We start from the raw sequence: 19,117 nt of genomic DNA on the forward strand, positions 1-19,117 counted from the left end.
AGGCGTGAAGCGAACACACAGCGCCACCTTTGCTTCAATAAGAAACGTGCAAATAAACAAAGCTGTCAAAGCACATGAAAGATGACGCAGCACGTGAACTTAAGCGTTGATCAGTGTACGCTGCCGCCAATCCCTCGCCGGTTGTCGTTGTTGGAAACTTTAACGTAGACATCTCAAAACAGAAAACAAAGCAATGGTTCACCCACTTCGTGGAAGAGTTTGGCCTCGGTTACTTGAGCGATCTGAGTCAATCAACTAACGTACGCAAAAGAACTTCAGTTTGGCCTAGTTCGTGTTTAGTGCATATCATAATGACCGCTAATAAAGACGGGGGCAGAGGAAGAGAACGCAAAAACAACACGGGCAGCATGATCGTCCGTGTTGCTTTTGTGTTCACTTCCGCTGTCTCCGTCTTTATTTGCCGTCGATATGATATACCGTACACAGGTCATGCGTTGATTTAACTTTGGCCAAGAACATTTCTCAGATAAGAACGGAAAAGACCAGCGTGTATCATAGCGACCACAAAGCAGTTATGGCAGTCATTTCAAAGGAATAACTAAAATCAAGGTTTCGTAAACTGCACGTGTGTTTGGGTCCCATATCACTTATATCGGTGTTTCACAAGTTGCCTACATTAGGCGCAACATATCTCCAGCTTCACAAACCGACCACCTTCACAGGAGTGGTTCGCCAGTGATTTTTCCTTTCTTTTCCAACTTTGTCATTGTTTCGAACGTGCCTCGAAGCTCATACGCTGCCGCGTCACTGTTATCGCTAGCATCACCACTCCTTGCTGTACATGGCGAAAAAAAAAAGAATGCGAAGTGAAATTCAAGGTTAACAATCGGCAGCACCTGCCTATGGTATCAAGGCCGCTATGCCTCCCTCCATCACTCTTGCATGCCGCTAACAAGAAAACAACGAAATGGGAAGAAACTAAGTCTAAGAACGTGCTAAAGAACTTCCTGCGGCCTTGCCATGAAACGGGGACGAAGCAGTAGTTTCACACAGTGGCAGAAGAAACCAACAATGATCTTCGGGTAAATTTTCAAGTAACGACACGGCTAGGTCAGCTAGTATACGTCCCAGTTAAACGGGAATTGCGTTACGAGCGCCAATTTTTTCCCTGGTGCTTGGTAGTCCAATGTTCGAGAGGAAAAAATAAACAAAGAAAACGTGAAGCCTGCTTCCATGGCAACGGTTTTGTTGATGCGCGAGGGGGAAACACCATGCCGCTTGACGTCTGCTATGCGCTCGACGAGCTCACGACTTTCTCTGCAGGCGCCAACGGAAGCCAACGCCGCTTGCATTAATTTTTTCAGAGTGTTTTTCTCTTTCAGATTTCTTTTCCAACACCCTTTGGCTTCTAATTTTATTTTCTTACAGCACATGTGCCAAGCATCTTTGTGAAAATATATCTTTTTCTGTTCAAAATGCACCAGCCAGCATGCCATGCCGCGCGGCTATTTTGTTTCGGCAAAACATAAATAGGCAGAAAAAGTGTGGTTTATTCACTCTTTTTATTAGCAACGTATTGCACATCAAGGCATTCAATACACAATACAATACTGTAGACCTGAGTATCTGATTAGTCAGTAGAAATGGACGCATTCTGTACTACGATCATACATACGTAAGACTACCAAAGCAGTTTTTGTCCCAACCGTTATTTGTGAATAATAAGAACAATATCAATAGCAGAATATCCGCATATTTTGCATAGGAATTGTCAGTCAGTCAAGAACTTTATTGAAGTCCTGAGGAGTTTCAAGCCGTTGGAAATCCCACGCGGGGAACTCCTCCGGCCGAAACCGTAGGCGACGCCGAAGTCGGGACGGGAACGTGGTGACGCTCCGCCAGTTCTTGGGCCGTCTGGACGGCCTTGAGTTGGAGTTTGAGGTCCAGGCTTTTGAGGGCTTCTTCCCATTCGGGCTCACTAGAGAGAGGGCCCTTTGGTAACGCGGTACATTGCCATAGCATGTGCGAGAGTGAGCAGTAAAGCTCTGGGCAGTCTGGGCAATTTGCCGGGATTTCTGAGTTGTAGTGGCTTAGTAGGCCTCGTGACGGATACAAGTCCGTTTGTAGCATTCGAAACGCGGCCGCCTGCGCGCGTTCGAGTTTGGCGTGCGGGAGCGGGAATTTGGTTCTGCCTTTTCGATAGTGTGAGGTGATTTCTTGGTATGTTAGCAGCGGGTCATTAAATTGAATGTCCAGCCCCTCGTAGGCCGGGGGACCGTCGCGGCGGGCAAGTTCTCGCGCACGGTCGTGGGCCGCTTCATTTAGGTTAGCTTTTTGCGTGTGAATGCCTTTCCCCATGTGAGCGGGGAACCAGGAGAGGCACCGTTTGCTCTCTTTTGAGCTCGCTAGTAGTATACGCGCTACTTCTTTAGATACGCTGCCGCATTCGTAGGCCCGAATTGCGGCACGTGAGTCCGTGAAGACATGAGTAAATGTGGGGTCTGCCATGGCGATGGCTGTGGCTATTTGTTCTGCTTTAGCACTGGTGCTTGTTTTAACCGATGCGGATGATCGTAGCGTTCCGTTGCCGTCCACTACTGCTATTGCGAAAGTGGATGTGTTGCCGTACCGGGCCGCGTCCACAAATGCGGTGGCTTCACGATCCCCGTCGATGCGGTCGACAATCGCGCGGGCGCGGGCCGGGCGCCTACCCACGTTGTGTTCTGGGTGGACGTTTCTGGGAAACGGTGAGACATTGTAGTTGTCTCCAATTTCGCTCGGTAGGGTAAGCGCGCGCTCGAGATAGGGAGAAGGGGAGACATTGGCTTCGTTTAGTATTAGCCTACCGGCTTTGGACGAGGATAGGCGGAGTATTTCCGCCATATTCTGAGCCTCGATCACTTCGTCGATGTTGTTGTGCATGCCTAACTGATCAACCTTTGCTGTACTAGCTCTTTGTGGAATGCCCAAGACCTGTTGGATGCTCTTGCGCATGAGTGTGTTTTGTTTCGTCTTTTCTATTTTCGTCCAGTTGTGGGCAGAGGCGACGTAATTAATGTGACTCGTAAGGTACGCGTGGTATACGCGCAGAAGGTTATCTTCGCAGAGACCCTTCCTGCGCCCCGAGATTCTGTGGATAAGTCTGATCACGTTTTCGGTTTTGGTGGTTAAGTGTTTGATCGTATGTCCGTGGCATCCGGTGGCTGCGATTAGGAGCCCAAGAATGCGTATGTGGTTGACTCACGGAACCTGTTGTCCGTCTCTTGTGTGTAGAGTGATCGGAAGTTCGTCTAGAGGAGTTAGGTAGCGGACTCCTTGGCAAGACTTGCGAAATAGTAAGAGATCCGATTTCTTGGAGGATAGCTTCATTCCTGTGTCTAGTAGGTACTCTTCCGTGGCATCTAGGGCAGACTCTAATGCCTGCTCCATGTCTGCCAGGGAGCCTCCTGGGCTCCAGATGGTAATGTCATCCGCGTATAGAGCGCAGTTTACGTTTGGGATGTTTCGTAGTTTGTCTGCGAGTCGCTTCATCACTATATTAAATAGTAATGGAGAGATGACTGAGCCTTGCGGTGTTCCTTCCGTTGGAGCCCAGCGTGTAGGGGTCCGACTTAAGTTGCGAGACTCGCAGTCGGGCTTCTCTCTCTTTTAGGAAGGAGCGTACGTATTCCTGAAATCTCTGGCCGAGGCCTGCCACAGACTCCAGTACGAAGCGGTGCGATACGGTGTCGAATGCTTTCGTGAGATCGAGGGCGAGGATGCCTCGAACGTCTCTTGTTTTAACGTCGAACATCTGTCTCTTTAGGAGTAACATGACATCTTGGGTGGATAGGTGGGGTCGAAACCCTACCATGTTGTGTGGGAGGAGTTCGTGTTCCTCAATGTAGCGTGACACTCGGTTTTGAATTACGTGCTCGGCTACTTTACCCACGCATGAAGTAAGGGAGATGGGACGTAAATTGTCGAGGTTAAGTGGTTTGCCGGGTTTTGGGTTGAGGATCACCATGGCAGTGCGCCATTGCGTTGGTACCTCTCCTGTTTCCCACACGTGGTTGATGTCTTTCGTGAGTAATGTAATGGCTTGGTCGTCTAAGTTACGCAACAGTCGGTTGGTTACCCCGTCGGGTCCTGAAGCCGACCTGCTGTTAAGGCTGTGTAGCGCCTCTCGGACTTCTGCTTCCGTGAAGGCAGCGTCTAGTTCGGGTGTGGTTTCGCACTTTATGCTCGTGTAATTGTTGGGGTGAGCGTCGCCTAGCGGAAGGTATCGTTTGGCAATTTCTTCCAGGAAGGACTCTTCCGTTCCCCCTTTCTCTTTATGTGAGTGTAGAAGTCGGTCTAGCGCGTGCCTTTGATTATCCTTCGTTTGGCTGTCGTCTGACATGCGTTTCAGGAGGTTCCACTTACCTCCTGTCCGCATGCGGCCGTCGACTGCCGAACAGAGTTCGTGCCATTGTAGTCTTGTGAGCTCCGTACAGTATTGGTCTATGTCTCGGTTGAGGATCGCGATGCGTTTGCGCAGGCGTATGTTGAGGCGTTGCTTTCTCCATCGCTCAAGTATCGAAGCTTTGCCTCGAGTAAGTGGACGAGGTGAGGGTCAACCCTTGGGACCTCCAGTTCCGTTTGTATGGTTTTAGTGGCTCTGGTTAAGTCGCCCTTTATCGCAGAGAGGAGTTCCGCGAAGGAGTCATACGTGTTCGTATCTTCCTTCCGTAACTTACGGAAGGTATCCCAGTCTGTGAGGGTATAAGAACGGGGCGGGGCTGTCGTGTTTGGTATTTCTGTACGTATGACAAAGTGATCGGTGCCCAGGTTTTCTTGCGTGTTCGTCCATGTGAAGTTTGCAACATTTCGGAGTAACATGAGGTCCGGCGTAGTATTGCGCCGCGTCGACGAACCCAATCTGGTGGGGAGCCTGTGGTCCGTTACCAGGGCGAGGGACAAGTCGTCTATTGCGCGCGAGAGGTTGCTGTCACTAGGCCTTATTGTGGGGTAACCCCCCAACGAGTGGGGGGCGTTGAAGTCACCTGCAATAATGAGCGGTAAATTTCGTGCAAATGATGTGGCTTTAGTAAGAATTGCATGGAAGGATTGGTTGTAGTGCGCGGGGGAGCTGTAGACGTTAAGTACAAAAACATTTTGTTTTAAGAGTCGGTTAGGTACGAGCTCGATTAGGGTTGCCTCGATGCGACTGTTTTTCGGTAGAACGTCGTGAACGATGTGCGCGAATTTTCTACTAACGAGCGTGGCGATGCCTCTCCTGGGGTCCCCTCCTCTTTCGGAGACGGTGAAGTATCCTGAGAGCGTAAGGGTTTCGCATAGGGTTTCCTGTAATAGCATTACGTGCGGCTTTTTGGGTTGAATTTTGAGGTACTGTTGCAGCGAGGATTTGCGTTTCGCGTAGCTAGCGCAATTCCACTGCCAAATTTCTAAAATATCCCATGTCGTGTTAGCCATGACGGTTCTGAGAGGAGTTTATTGGCGCCGAAGGGTGCGTCGTCGTGTCCATCTGTTGTGGCTGACTAGATTTGTTCTTAATATTGCTACGGCACAATATGCGCGATCACGAAAGGCCAGCAGTGTGAAGACGACGACGACGATTAGAAGCTAGCGCGGGCTGTTGCCTCTTGGCCAAGCGCAGCGTATTTTCCTTGTAAATATATTTGTACATAGCTTTTCGTCTGCGTCTTCCTACGTAACATATCTGGTGGAGGTGGACGTTCCCTGTACCTCGTCACGGAGCTTCGCAGTGGACGGTACGTCGAGCCTTCCTTCATGGCTCCCGGCGACGACAACCCGACTCCGCCGGCTCCGACACCTGCTGCCACTTCAACGACCTACATCACTCTCCCCGCTCCCCGTGATCCTGGCGTATTCTCGGGCCAAGATGGGGAAGACGTCGATGACTGGATCAGCCTGTATGAACACGTCAGCCGCAATAACCGGTGGGACCCTACTATTATGCTCGCCAACGTAGTCTTTTACCTCGGTGGCACACCTCGAGTTTGGTATCGCACGCACGAAGATGAGCTCACCAGTTGGGATTCACTTAAGACACAGCTTCGAGACTTGTTCGGCAACCCCTACGGTCAACAACTTGCCGCGCAGAAGGCGCTTTCCGGCCGTGTGCAGACGTCAACAGAGCCCTATGTCACGTACATTCAGGACGTCTTGGCTCTGTGCCGCAAAGTTGACACCCACATGACTGAGTCAGACAAGGTTTCCCACATCCTTAAAGGCATTGCCGATGACGCCTTCAACTTGCTCGTTTGCAACAACGTAGCGACGGTGGATGCTGTTATAAGAGAGTGCCGCCGCCTGGAACTCGCCAAAAGCCGACGTATTGACCAGCAGTTTGCCCGTCTGCCCAACACCCCAGCGACATCTTCCTGTGCCGACGCTCCTCGTCCCAACAACACTGCCGATGTTACCAGGATCGTCCGGCGTGAGATCGAGGCCGCCTATCCGGCTGCCTTCGACTCCAGTCCCACCAACACATCTGCAGTCACGGTCTCACTGATCCAGGCAGTTGTCCGCCAGGAGTTTGAAAACATGGGTCTTCACACCATCTGCTCGGCCCATCGCCCTAATACCCGCCCGGCTTCTTCGATTTCGCCCCGTCCCGCATCTTCTTACCCACCACGTTTCCGCAACCCATCTGAATGGCGCACTGCTGACGACAAGCCTATTTGTTTCCACTGCCATCGAATCGGGCACATTTCTCGGCACTGTCGTAGTCGCTGGAGTTCCCCGAGCCGGCCTACTTATACTGCCTACTCTCGCCCCTCAGGTGGCCCTTCTCGTCCCTATGCCGCACGCTCCGATAATGCCGCCACTGATTCTCCTGCAACGAACCTCCCCTATTCTCGTTCGCCTTCGCCCCAACGACGACAATCTCGCTCTCCCCAGCCCCGTCGCTCCTATTCGCCGACTCCCTTCGGACGCCGCTCCCAGCCGGAAAACTAGACGATGCAGCGCCTCGAGGTGACGCTGCATTGCTCCCTACGCCGCCAAATCCTCTACTGACTTTGCCCACTCATCTGAACCTTCTTGACGTGCAAGTCGACGGTGTTTCTGTGTCTGCTCTCATAGACACTGGGGCGCATTTGTCCGTAATGAGCGCTGACCTTCGTAACCGGCTCAAGAAAATTATCACGCCCGCCACGACGCCTGTTGTCCGTGTCGCCGATGGCGGAACAGCCCCCGTAATTGGTATGTGTACCGCCCGCGTCTCCTTCGCCGATCGCTCAACAATCGTGCTATTCACAGTCATCGCCCACTGTCCCCACGACATCATCCTCGGCTTAGACTTCCTTTCCGCACATTCTGCTCTCATCGATTGTTCCGCCAGTACTCTCCGCCTTGACCTGCCTGTTCTGGATCCTGCTGAACCACACCCCAGTCGCCTCAGTTCCGCCGACTTCGTTCGCTTGCCACCTTCGGCACTGACCTACGTTGACCTAGTGTCATCCCCACCAGTCCCCGACGGTCACTACATCGCGGCTCCTATGCAAGACGTCCTCCTTACACATGGGATCACAGTACCCCATACAGTTTTATCTATTACGGCGAATTGCGTCTGCCTGCCAGTGGTCAACTTTGGCTTGACGACACAAGTGCTGCCACGTGGGATGTCTTTGGCCCAGCTTTGTTCATTCGAGGATCACTCAGTAGCATCCATTGCAGTAGACGACACTTCATCCGATACTCCTCTACCATCGCAGTCGGCAAATTGTACCATCGCTGACTTACGGAAAATGATTGCCCCCGACTTGCCCTCCGAGCACGCTCGTGAACTCTACCGCGTTCTGTTTTCCTACCACGATATTTTTGACTTTAACGATCGTCCTTTAGCCCAAACTACAGCTGTCAAACATCGCATTAATACCGGCGATGCCCCTCCTATTCATCGCCGCCCGTATCGAGTGTCACCAGCTGAGCGTCAAGTTATTCACGCAGAAGTTCGCAAAATGCTTGCCAAGAACATTATTGAACCATCATATAGTCCATGGGCGTCACCTGTAGTACTGGTCAAAAAGAAGGATGGCTCATGGCGCTTTTGCGTGGATTATCGGCACCTTAACAGGGTTACCAAAAAGGACGTGTATCCCCTACCTCGGATTGATGACGCCCTTGACTGCCTCCACGGTGCTCGCTATTTCTCTTCTATTGACCTTCGCTCCGGCTACTGGCAGATTGCCGTGGACGATCTCGACCGCGAGAAGACTGCTTTTGTCACACCCGACGGTCTTTATCAATTCAAAGTGATGCCGTTTGGTCTATGTAACGCCCCTGCCACTTTTGAACGCATGATGGACTCCCTTCTTCACGGTTTCAAATGGTCCACGTGCCTGTGCTACTTGGACGACGTTATCGTATTCTCCCCAACGTTCGCTACGCACCTCGAGCGCCTCTCAGCAGTCCTGGACGTTTTTCGGCGAGCCGGTCTGCAACTCAACGCATCGAAGTGCCAATTCGGCCGTCGCCAGATTACCGTCCTTGGACATCTCGTTGACGCGAACGGAGTGCAACCGGACCCAGGCAAGATCCATGCTGTTACGCACTTCCCTGTTCCGAAGTGTGTCAAGGATGTGCGCAGCTTCATCGGCCTTTGTTCGTACTTCCGCCGTTTCGTGAGAAATTTCGCCGCCATAGCACGACCACTAACCGACCTTTTGAAAAAAGACGCTCCTTTCCAGTGGGGCGATAACGAGGCCTCTGCATTCTCTCATCTAATCGACATTCTCACAACGCCTCCCGTTTTGGCCCATTTCGATCCTTCTGCGCCTACCGAAGTCCGTACTGATGCCAGCGGTCACGGAATTGGAGCAGTACTGGCACAACGCCAGCGTGGCCACGACCGTGTTATCGCTTACGCCAGCAGGCTCCTCTCACCCGCGGAGCGCAACTATTCCATCACTGAGCGTGAGTGTCTGGCCCTAGTTTGGGCGGTTGCGAAATTCCGCCCATACTTATATGGCCGATCCTTTTCCGTTGTCACAGACCATCACGCGCTTTGCTGGTTATGCTCACTGAAAGATCCTACAGGAAGACTTGGTCGCTGGGCCTTACGCCTCCAAGAATATTCGTATACTGTCACCTATAAATCTGGCCGACTGCACAAGGACGCTGACTGCCTGTCTCGCTACCCGGTCGACGAGCCTGACGACGCCGACAGTAGTAGCGCCAACGGCATTTTCTCTGTCTCTGCCTTCGGTAACATCGCCGATGAGCAGTACCGAGACCTATCGCTGCGAGCACTTATCGAGCGTCTGCGCTCTACACCTACCGACGCATCCGTTCGCCGATATGTCCTCCAGGGTGGCATTCTGTATCGAAGGAACTTCCTCCCTGACGGCTCTGACCTTCTTCTTGTCGTGCCAAAACAGCTACGACAGACTGTGCTCTTTGAGATGCATGACGCACCCACTTCAGGACATCTTGGGGTAACCCGCACGTACGACCGCGTCCGCCGCCGCTTCTATTGGCCTGGTCTCGCTCGCTCCGTTCGACGCTATGTTGCTGCCTGTGATCCCTGCCAGCGTCGGAAGACACCTCAGGTGCTACCTGCCGGTCATCTCCAGCCGATCACCGTCCCTGTGGAACCGTTCTTTCGTGTTGGATTAGACCTGCTCGGTCCCTTTCCCACGTCATCTTCTGGGAACAAATGGGTAGCCGTGGCGACTGATTACGCCACCCGATACGCTATCACTCGGGCTCTCCCTACCAGCTGCGCCACTGACGTCGCGGACTTTCTCTTGCGTGACATTATCTTGCTTCATGGCGCCCCGCGACAGCTGCTTACTGACCGTGGTCGAAACTTCCTCTCGAAAGTTATCGCTGACATTGTGCGTTCCTGCTCCATTCAACACAAACTGACTACTTCATACCATCCTCAAACCAATGGCCTGACAGAGCGGTTAAACCGTACTCTTACCGATATGCTGGCCAAGTACGTTTCCAAGGACCACCACGACTGGGACATTGCCCTTCCTTACGTAACATTTGCGTACAATTCTTCCCGGCACGACACCGCCGGATTTTCTCCCTTTTATCTACTGTACGGTCGCGAACCTACCTTGCCCCTAGACACGGCACTTCCTCCTGCTGCGGTCTCAACAAGCGAGTATGCGCGCGACGCCATCGCCCTCGCTGACCATGCACGCCAGCTTGCCCGTGCTCGACTGACGGCCTCACAGACCACTCAGCAGTGTCAGTACAACGCCCGCCATCGTGACGTACAGTTTTCACCTGGTGCTCTCGTGCTCCTGTGGTCGCCCTCTCGTCACGTCGGACTTTCAGAGAAGCTCCTTTCGCGATACACAGGGCCCTACCGCGTGCTGCGCCAGGTGACGCCTGTGACTTACGAAATTGCTCCTGTGGCCTCAACCTCGTCCTCTCCTGTGGCATCTAGTGATGTCGTACACGTCAGTAGGCTCAAGGCCTACTACACTGCTTCCGAGTCCGATCTTTAGTCGCTCCGGGACGGCGCTTTTGCAGCCGGGGGTAGTGCTACGGCACAATATGCGCGATCACGAAAGGCCAGCAGTGTGAAGACGACGACGACGATTAGAAGCTAGCGCGGGCTGTTGCCTCTTGGCCAAGCGCAGCGTATTTTCCTTGTAAATATATTTGTACATAGCTTTTCGTCTGCGTCTTCCTACGTAACAATATTTATGGTGACTGTTTTCGACAACCTCTACACGATTCGCTAGGGTACGAATACTTTCTAGGTTCTCTCGTGTGAGACGCAGAATTTCGTCTAGGGTGTCTTGCGGTGCATTACTCTCTTTTTCCGTCTCTGAGAGCAGAGGGGGTTTGCGTTTGGCTGTGCTTACTTTTACGTTTGTCTCTTGGGAAAAAGCCACCAGGGGGCCGAGTGGAGCGGACGCGCTTCGCATGGGCTGCTGCTTTTATCGCGAGTTATTGCGGTTAACCTTAACCAAACTTCACGATTTTGTGTCATTGAATTCAACAAGGCAATCGGCATCGAAAGTTGCCAGAAGTCCTGCGGTGAGTGGATTTGTTTACCTTGAGACACCGAGCAACGAGCACCTCGACATATTCGAACACCGTTCTCCGAACGCCACACGCGCCCCAGGAGCGGGCCCGCGTGGCCTCGCGAGCACCGAGAATGGCAGGCGAAACGAACGGCAGTGCTCACGAAATGGACATAGAGAACAATAGCCAAGACTCCACAGCGGCCCAGAGCAACATGGAATTCGATGAGAACAGCGGCAAGACGCTGAGTCAAGCTGGCCCATGGTTCCAAGCAATCAAGGCAAGAAAAAACAAGAAGGCGCCGAACGAGGACCGCATACAAGAGGAAGGAAAGCAAGGGAACCCCCAGAACCAGCAAGGAGGACTGAACGCGAGGAGCAATCCGAGAGTGGAAGCAAGCATGCAAGCCAACAGCAACCACCAACGGCACCAAGGTCAGAGAAGCCGAACCAACCACCGCCGCGACGCGTGACGCCGCCGCTGCCAGAGAATGATAACAAGGTGGTATACCGACCAAAAACCGGCATGAAACTGTACAGCTGGCCGGACAAGATCACCGAAGGACTTGCAAGGGCAAGTGGTTCCCCTTTGAAAGAATTTTGCGCGAACGTAACCATCCAAACGCAGTGGAAGCAGAACCTGATAATTGCCAGCACCACAGACGAGGACCACGCACTGAAGCTTGGTTCCATCAACGGCATCGAACTTGGGGCGGCCACATACGACATGACGCCGTACATTAAACCGCTCCCAGGAACAGTACGTGGAGTCGTGCACGGTATCACTGCGTGTACGACGGAGAAACGACTTGCGGAACTACTGGCAGCCAACAAATGTGGCATCCTGCATGCTAGGATGGTCGGCAAATCCACCTCAGCAGTTATCAAATCAAAATCTTTATTCAGCATTCTTCCGCGTATGACAAAAAGAATGCTGGGACAAGAGCAAAAAAGCTGCTACAAGCAGCTTGACGAGGCTCTTGCCCCTGTTTGACTGCCAGCGCGAAGGTTTTACACTCATTGTAAATACATATTGTTTACATATATGTGTTGCATCTCACAGAAAAATGCAAGACAAATGTGTTCGCGTACAATAGCATCCCACGTACAGGCCAACATGTGTGAACGCATTTCTGGTCCAATTTAGACCATTTTCACTCAGGTCGTACAGACAATAATAGAATCATACAAAGGTAATACGAAAACAAGTGACCTGAAAAATAAGAGAAAACGTTTACATTACATTTTTTTCCTTCCCCTCTTTCCCTTTCTTTTTTAAAGCTGAAGACCGTCGTTTGACATTAAAAATTCTTTCCATTGTTTTCTAGTGATGGTCCTCGGGTCTATATGCCTCTTTTCAAGGCTATTTAGCAGGAATGGTACACGATATTGTAACCTGTTAAAACCATTATTGGTTCGGGAAAATGGCAAATCCCATATTTCTCTTTGCCTTATGCTGTACGGCAGCTGCAAGGATTTTTTCAGGCAGCTCATTCGAAGAAAATGCTCATTTGTGTGTTTTAAGCTGCTCTTGTATTTTAAGAACAGGTTAAATATGTATGCATGCCTGACCGAAAGGACATTAAGGGACTGAAACAAATCCCGCGTATGGGAATTGTATGGGGCATTTGCGATATGGCGAATAACGTTTTTCTGTATTACAAGTAATTTTTGAATATTTGTTCGAGATGTCCCCCGAACAAGGGGACAGTAGTTTATATGCGGGAGGAATAAGGCATTATATAGAAGAAGCTTGAGTTTCCATGGAATCACCTGTCGCAATCTGCAAATCATTCCACATGCCCTCGCCAAATTATTAGCTACAAGGTCAACATGAGCGTCCCAAGTTAAATTTTCGTTAAAAACGACTCCTAGTGTTTTAACCTCTTTCGCAAGCTCGATTTTAGAATTGTCGAAATAGATATCCAAGCAATGATTTATTTGCTTTTGCACCGGCGCAAATAAAATACATTTCGTTTTCGCTGCGTTTATTTTTAAGGAATTTACTGTGCTCCATTGAAACAATCTATCAAGGGTAGTATTTGCTAAGCTTGCGAGTTCCTTAATATCCTTGGACTGAAAGAAAATGATGGTATCATCTGCATAGATAACAAAATATGCTTGATCACTAATGCTTAATAAATCATTAATATAAAGATTGAATAAGATCGGTCCCAGTATACTGCCCTGCGGAACCCCAGCCTTCACAGGAAGCAAAGATGAATATTCGCCTGAAATAGCGATGCACTGTTTTCTTCGTTCGAGATATGATTTTAGTAATTCTAAAGGTGTTCCACGAAACCCATAATGTGCTAATTTGCATAGTAAAATAGTATGATTAATTCTGTCGAACGCTTCGAAAAATCTACAAATATGCCAAGGGTTAACTTCCTTTCTTCAAATCTATTAAGTATGTACTCTTTTTGCGACAGTAGAGCCAGTTTGGTTGACACCTGCTTTCGAAAACCGTATTGCTGAGACGTTATAATCGGAAACCTATTACAAAACGTGGTCACTCTATTACAAATAACATTTTCCAGACCTTTCGAAATAACAGGTAATATTGCCACTGGTTGGTAATTGGATAAATCATTTGTGTCTCCAGACTTATACAACACCGAAACCTTTGCTAGCTTCATTTTGTCTGGAAAAACACCTGTAGACAAACACGTATTAAATCGATGGGTGAAAACTGGTACCAGGAGATCGAGCACAAACTTAATAGGTCCTATTTGAAGTCCATCTAATCACGCGCTTTACTGTTTTTAGTGATGAAAATACTAAGAATATTTCCTCCGGATATGCCGGCTCAAAAAAAGGACTGTTTGTAATCTGCATGTCCAGGAAGCTCGTGGCAGTGTCATCGTGGACGCTATCAACCAGATTTATGAAATATTCATTAAACTTGTTCGCCATATTTTGCCCTTTAGATGCTTCATCATTAATTATTATTTCAAGTCCTTCATTTTGGCGGCTTCCCCTTTGTAACAGTTTGTTTATTCACGCCAGATTTCATTACCACGAGCGTCCGGTTTCCCCAAGAGGTTTTCAAAATAGCTGTTTTTAGCATTCCGTAAAAACTTTGTCACAAGGTTTCTGTGTTTTTATAAGCACACAGAAAGTCTGCAGAATTTTTTGTTTGCAGAAATACGGAATACAACACATTTTTTTTTATCATATTGAGACATTCGTCTGTGAGCCAGGGCTTACGTATCCTCCTGGATTGCTTTACCATTTTGAATCTAAAGCAGGTTCTGTAGGCTTCAGTACGGATAGAAATGAGAATGTTGTAGGCTTTGTTAGCGTCTACACATTCAAAGACAGGGTTCCAAATTATTTTTTTGGATTTCTTCCCTAAAGCTGTTTAATGTTCTCGGATTTATTTCTTGAACAAAGAATGACTCACAATGATTCACACTTTTTTCATAATTTCAGCGTGTTTACAAAACATATAAATAGGTAAGTGGTCACTCACGGCTGCTGAGACAACACCGGATTGTATCGTGTCTTCAATGCTGTTAGTTACGAATAAATCCAGAAGGCTTTCAGAGGAGTGGCTCATGCGTGTTGGCTCATTTATAACGTTTTTGCAACCAAATGAATCCAACATTACCTGCAATTCTCGTGACTGATTTTTATTTTGCAATAGGTTAATGTTACAGTCACCCCCAATTGTAATGTGCAGCCTATTTAATGACACAAAACTGAGCACGCTCTCTAGAAAAGAAAGAAATGCGTCCAGTTTACCATTCGGTGGGCGGTACAGCACAACAAATACAGATTTCTGATACTGTAAGGATAAGGCTTCATAATCTGGCGTTTCTATCGAGAATTCGGTGAGTAAGCTGCATGGCATGTGCTCGGATACAAGTTGCAAAACACCCCCACCACGGCGATGTGATCGATTTAGAAAAAAAGTTCGAAAACTAGGCAGGCAAAGTACTTCCCCTTCAGATTCGTACCGCATTTCCGTGAACATGATGACGTCAAATTTGAAACCGAACTCAGCAAGAAACATAATTAGTTCGTCATGTTTGTGCCTAGCTGATTGCGTATTGCAATGCAAGAATGAGATATAGGCACCGCCGCCTGGGCAGACAACGTCACGTGGTATAACCATCAGAACAAAAAGTACGAGAATGAACGCGCCAATAGATAGGAAAGAACTACATCTTTTCCAAGTCGGCTTCACATGTTACACGTGGCATACGGGAACTTTCCGTCTTACGAGCAAAAATTTTGCCTCCCCTCACCCATGCATAGCGCCATTTCATTTCCTTTTTGTTCGCCACAGTCATTCCAAGTAGCTTCTTTAGTTGAGGGGCCAGGTGCTCATTTACAAACACGGGTTGCTCAGTGGCAAATCCTAGCTCAGTTGTAGTGAACCTCGTCTTCGTGCTTTTTCTGCAACTGCGTCCCGTTTCGACCACCGGTTAAAGGCCACAACAACGTTCTGGTTCGACCCATCTGTTCCATCCGTCCCACTGTCCCGCACAGGAACACGATGGCAAACCTCAATGTCCTGCTGATTTATAGGCTCGCCCAGCGCTTCACCCACCTTTCCAAGCACGTTCACGAGGTTCCCGTTATTTGCAGCTGGAATTCCCTTCACTTCGACGTTTTTGTTTCTTGAGCACTGATCCTGAGCTGCTATACTGAGAGAATTATCACGGACCTAAGCCTTCAATTTGTCCACCTCCTGAGCCAAAAGATTATTGGACACCTTTGAAGCTGCATTCTCCTCCTTGACGCTAGCACATTTCTCTTTTATGTTTTCATACTGTTTCTTTATGAATTCCAAGGATTGCTTTAGATCCCTTAACTCCTTCCGCAATTCGCGTTTTAGGTCTGCTATCTCGGTTCCCATTGGGACAGCTTACGATTCAAACACAGGCGTAAGAAAATTTGACAGTCGGGCAGAAAAAATTGACTGTAAGGCAGCAGAGGCAGTACGTACAAAAATTAGCAGAAGTAATAAGAGTTCAGACCTGTAAAATGCAAGTTGACGAAAATCACACTCTGCTCCGTACGCTGCCCCGCTGCCAAGTGGTTCCAGCGATGATTGTGGCGTTCTTTTAAGCCAGGCAAAGCGAGCGTGTCACGTGTCCACAAAAGCAGTCAATTCACCGGCGCATCAAGACCACGCCGCAGTATCTTGATACAGCTGTACCGCAGGCACTTGGTCAGTACTCGAGAGTTTCGCCTGTAAAATGCAAGTTGAGGAAAATCACACTCTGCTCCGTGCGCTGTCCCGCTGCCAAGTGGTTCCACCGATGATCGTGGCGTCCTTTCAGGCCAGGCAAAGCGAGCGTGTCACGTGTCCACAAAACCAGTCAATTCACCGGCGCATCAGGACGACGACGCTGTATCTTGATGCAGCTGTACCGCAGGCACTTGGTCAGTAGTCGAGCGTTTCGCCTGTAAAATGCAAGTTCACGAAAATGACACTCTGCTCCGTACGCTGCCCCGCTGCCAAGTCTTCGAAGGTCCGCACATCCCTTCCTATGTGAAGGTGGCCAGCTCGTACACACGTTGCCGCCCATACCGCAGATCGGTGCAGTATTGCAAGGCCTGCGGAGAAATCGGCCACCGGCAGGACGTATGCCCCAACCCAGACAAACATATCTGCAACCGGTGCGGGGTGCAGAACCCACAAGCAGACCATAATTGCCAGTCGCAGTGCAAACTATGCGGACTACCTCACGAGACGGCAAACAAGGAGTGCGAGAAAAGGCTCAAGCCAAGACCCCCACCCCTGTACGGGAGGGAGAGAAGTAAATCAAGACGCCGACAACCATCTATAGCAAGGGAGACAAGTTCAAGCTCCTCGCAATATGGAACAAGTAAGCCACAGTAAGAACAGCAGAAGATCAGCTGGGCGGAAGTGATAGCCAGTTCCAAGTCGACAACCGACCCCTTTCTCTCACTGCCGACACAAGAGCGAAATTCGAGATACGAGGAAACCACCTCCTCCCTCAGAAGGCAAAACGCCGACCTGATCAAGCGGAATGAAGTGCTCATGAAGCGTCTAGAAGAGCAAGAAGGACGTCAGGAGGAACGGGACAGACGAGCTCAGGCCAGGGAACAAGCCCTGGAGAGGAAGCTCCAACATCTCATTGACCAATTGCAAAAACAGCAGAAACCGACTACAACACCAACGCCGCCGAGGGAACATACTCCCCCGATAGAGGACCTAGAATCGGGAATGGAGTACAAGATGAACAAGGCCCGAACCGAAGACAAGGCCGAACTGAGAAATTAGTTCCGAGCCGAACTGGCTCAGGCCGTCGAGACCATAAGCAAATCTGTGGCAGCCACCGTCCAAGCAGCCGTACGAATGCTCCGCCAGGAGATCACCCAGATGGGCAACGAGCTCAGCCAACACATCTCCATCCGAGAAAGGGACAAAGAGCAGGCAAGGAAAAAGCCAAAATACCCCATCAGAGAAGCCCAGATGAACGAGACTCTGGGAAGCCAAGATGGCGAATAAGATAGCAAAGAAGAAAGAAGCGACCGAAACCCTCAAAATTTGGCAGTGCAACTGCAGAGGAATAAATCGGAAAAGGCAAAATTTACTTCACCTATGCACCCTACACCAACCTGACATGATCGCGTTACAGGAAACAGAAACAAATAAAATTACGATGCGCGGCTACAAAACGCACATTGCCCAAGGAAGGACCCGGACAGCCGTCTTCATCAAGAAGCATTACACGACGCAGCAGCACCAAATCAACCACAGAATCGAACACACTCTGATTGAGCTGGTTCCTCCCAAGAAAACCCTGCAGAGCCTCTACATCCTGAATGTATACAGTCCTCCGCGCGACACATTAAAGGACTTGGACAAGTTCCTGAGAGAAGTGAAGAAAGTCACCAACGGTTAAAAACTTCTCGTGGTGGGTGACTTTAACGCTCCCCACGTGGCTTGGGGCTACCGATCAACCAACAAGAAGCGTATGGACGTGCACAACGCGGCACAACACCACCAGCTGACGTTGTGGACCGATCCTCTAATACCAACTAGAATCGGCAACAGTGTATCCAGAGACACCAGCCCAGACCTGACTTTCTCCACTGGCTTAAGGCAAGTCGAGTGGTCGAGACTGGACGAGACTCTGGGCAGCGACCATAATATCATCGAGACCAAAATCATGTACCACAAAACCCCCGTGAGATTAGGTCAGGCCAAAATTACGGACTGGCCTGCTTTCCGGAAAGATGAACACCCCAGAAGCCTAGAGGACATCGAGGAGCGGAGCAAGAACGTGATGGACTTGGTTACCAAGTACACAAAGACCATCCAACTCACGGCGGACAATCCCGAAGTCGACACACACCTACTTCCTCTGGGAGGCCAGGCGAGGACTTTTGAAGAGATGGAAGAACCAGAAGAGAAACCGCAAACTCAAAATCCGCATTGCCGCAGTCTCGCGGCAGGCGGAGGAGTATGCTGAAAAACTCGGACGTCAGAACTGGAATCAAGTGTGCGACCAGTTACAGGGAACCCTCAACAACCGAAAGACCTGGGCCATTCTATAGACCCTTCTGGCGAAGACTGAATCAAAAACTGTCATGGGGCAACACATACAAAGACTTATACACAACTTCCACGGAACCGAAGAAGTGCTCGAAGCCATCACCGGGAAATACATCGGAGACGAGCAACAACGGAAGACGCAGCTAGTCATTCACCCAGAGTACGAGAAGGAACCCAATCCGGATTTAGACCAACCTTTCACCAAGTCGGAGATCGTGGCAGCCTTAAGAAATCTCACAAGAAACACGATGCCCGGCAGGGATTAAATTAACAACAAGACCCTCCGTAACATGGACGACGGGGTGACGGAGAGTTTACTAAAGTATATCAATGAAAGCTGGGAGACCGGCAGTATACCGGCTTCCTGGAAGCGCGCGGACGTAACGATGATCCCGAAACCCGGCAAGCCCATCAACCTACAGAACCTGCGTCCGATCTCTCTCACGTCATGCGCGGGAAAACTCTTCGAGCACATGGTCCACAATCGTCTCTCGCCCTACCTGGAAGAAGGTGGGCACCTGCCGAACACTATGTTCGGTTTCCGGCCTAACCTCTCCACCCAGGACATTCTACTTCAGCTTAAAGAAGTCATCGACGGCCTCAGCACATGCCACAAGAG

The sequence above is a fragment of the Dermacentor andersoni genome, chromosome 2 (assembly GCF_023375885.2).
Source record: "Dermacentor andersoni chromosome 2, qqDerAnde1_hic_scaffold, whole genome shotgun sequence".
NCBI classification, from domain to species: domain Eukaryota; kingdom Metazoa; phylum Arthropoda; class Arachnida; order Ixodida; family Ixodidae; genus Dermacentor; species Dermacentor andersoni.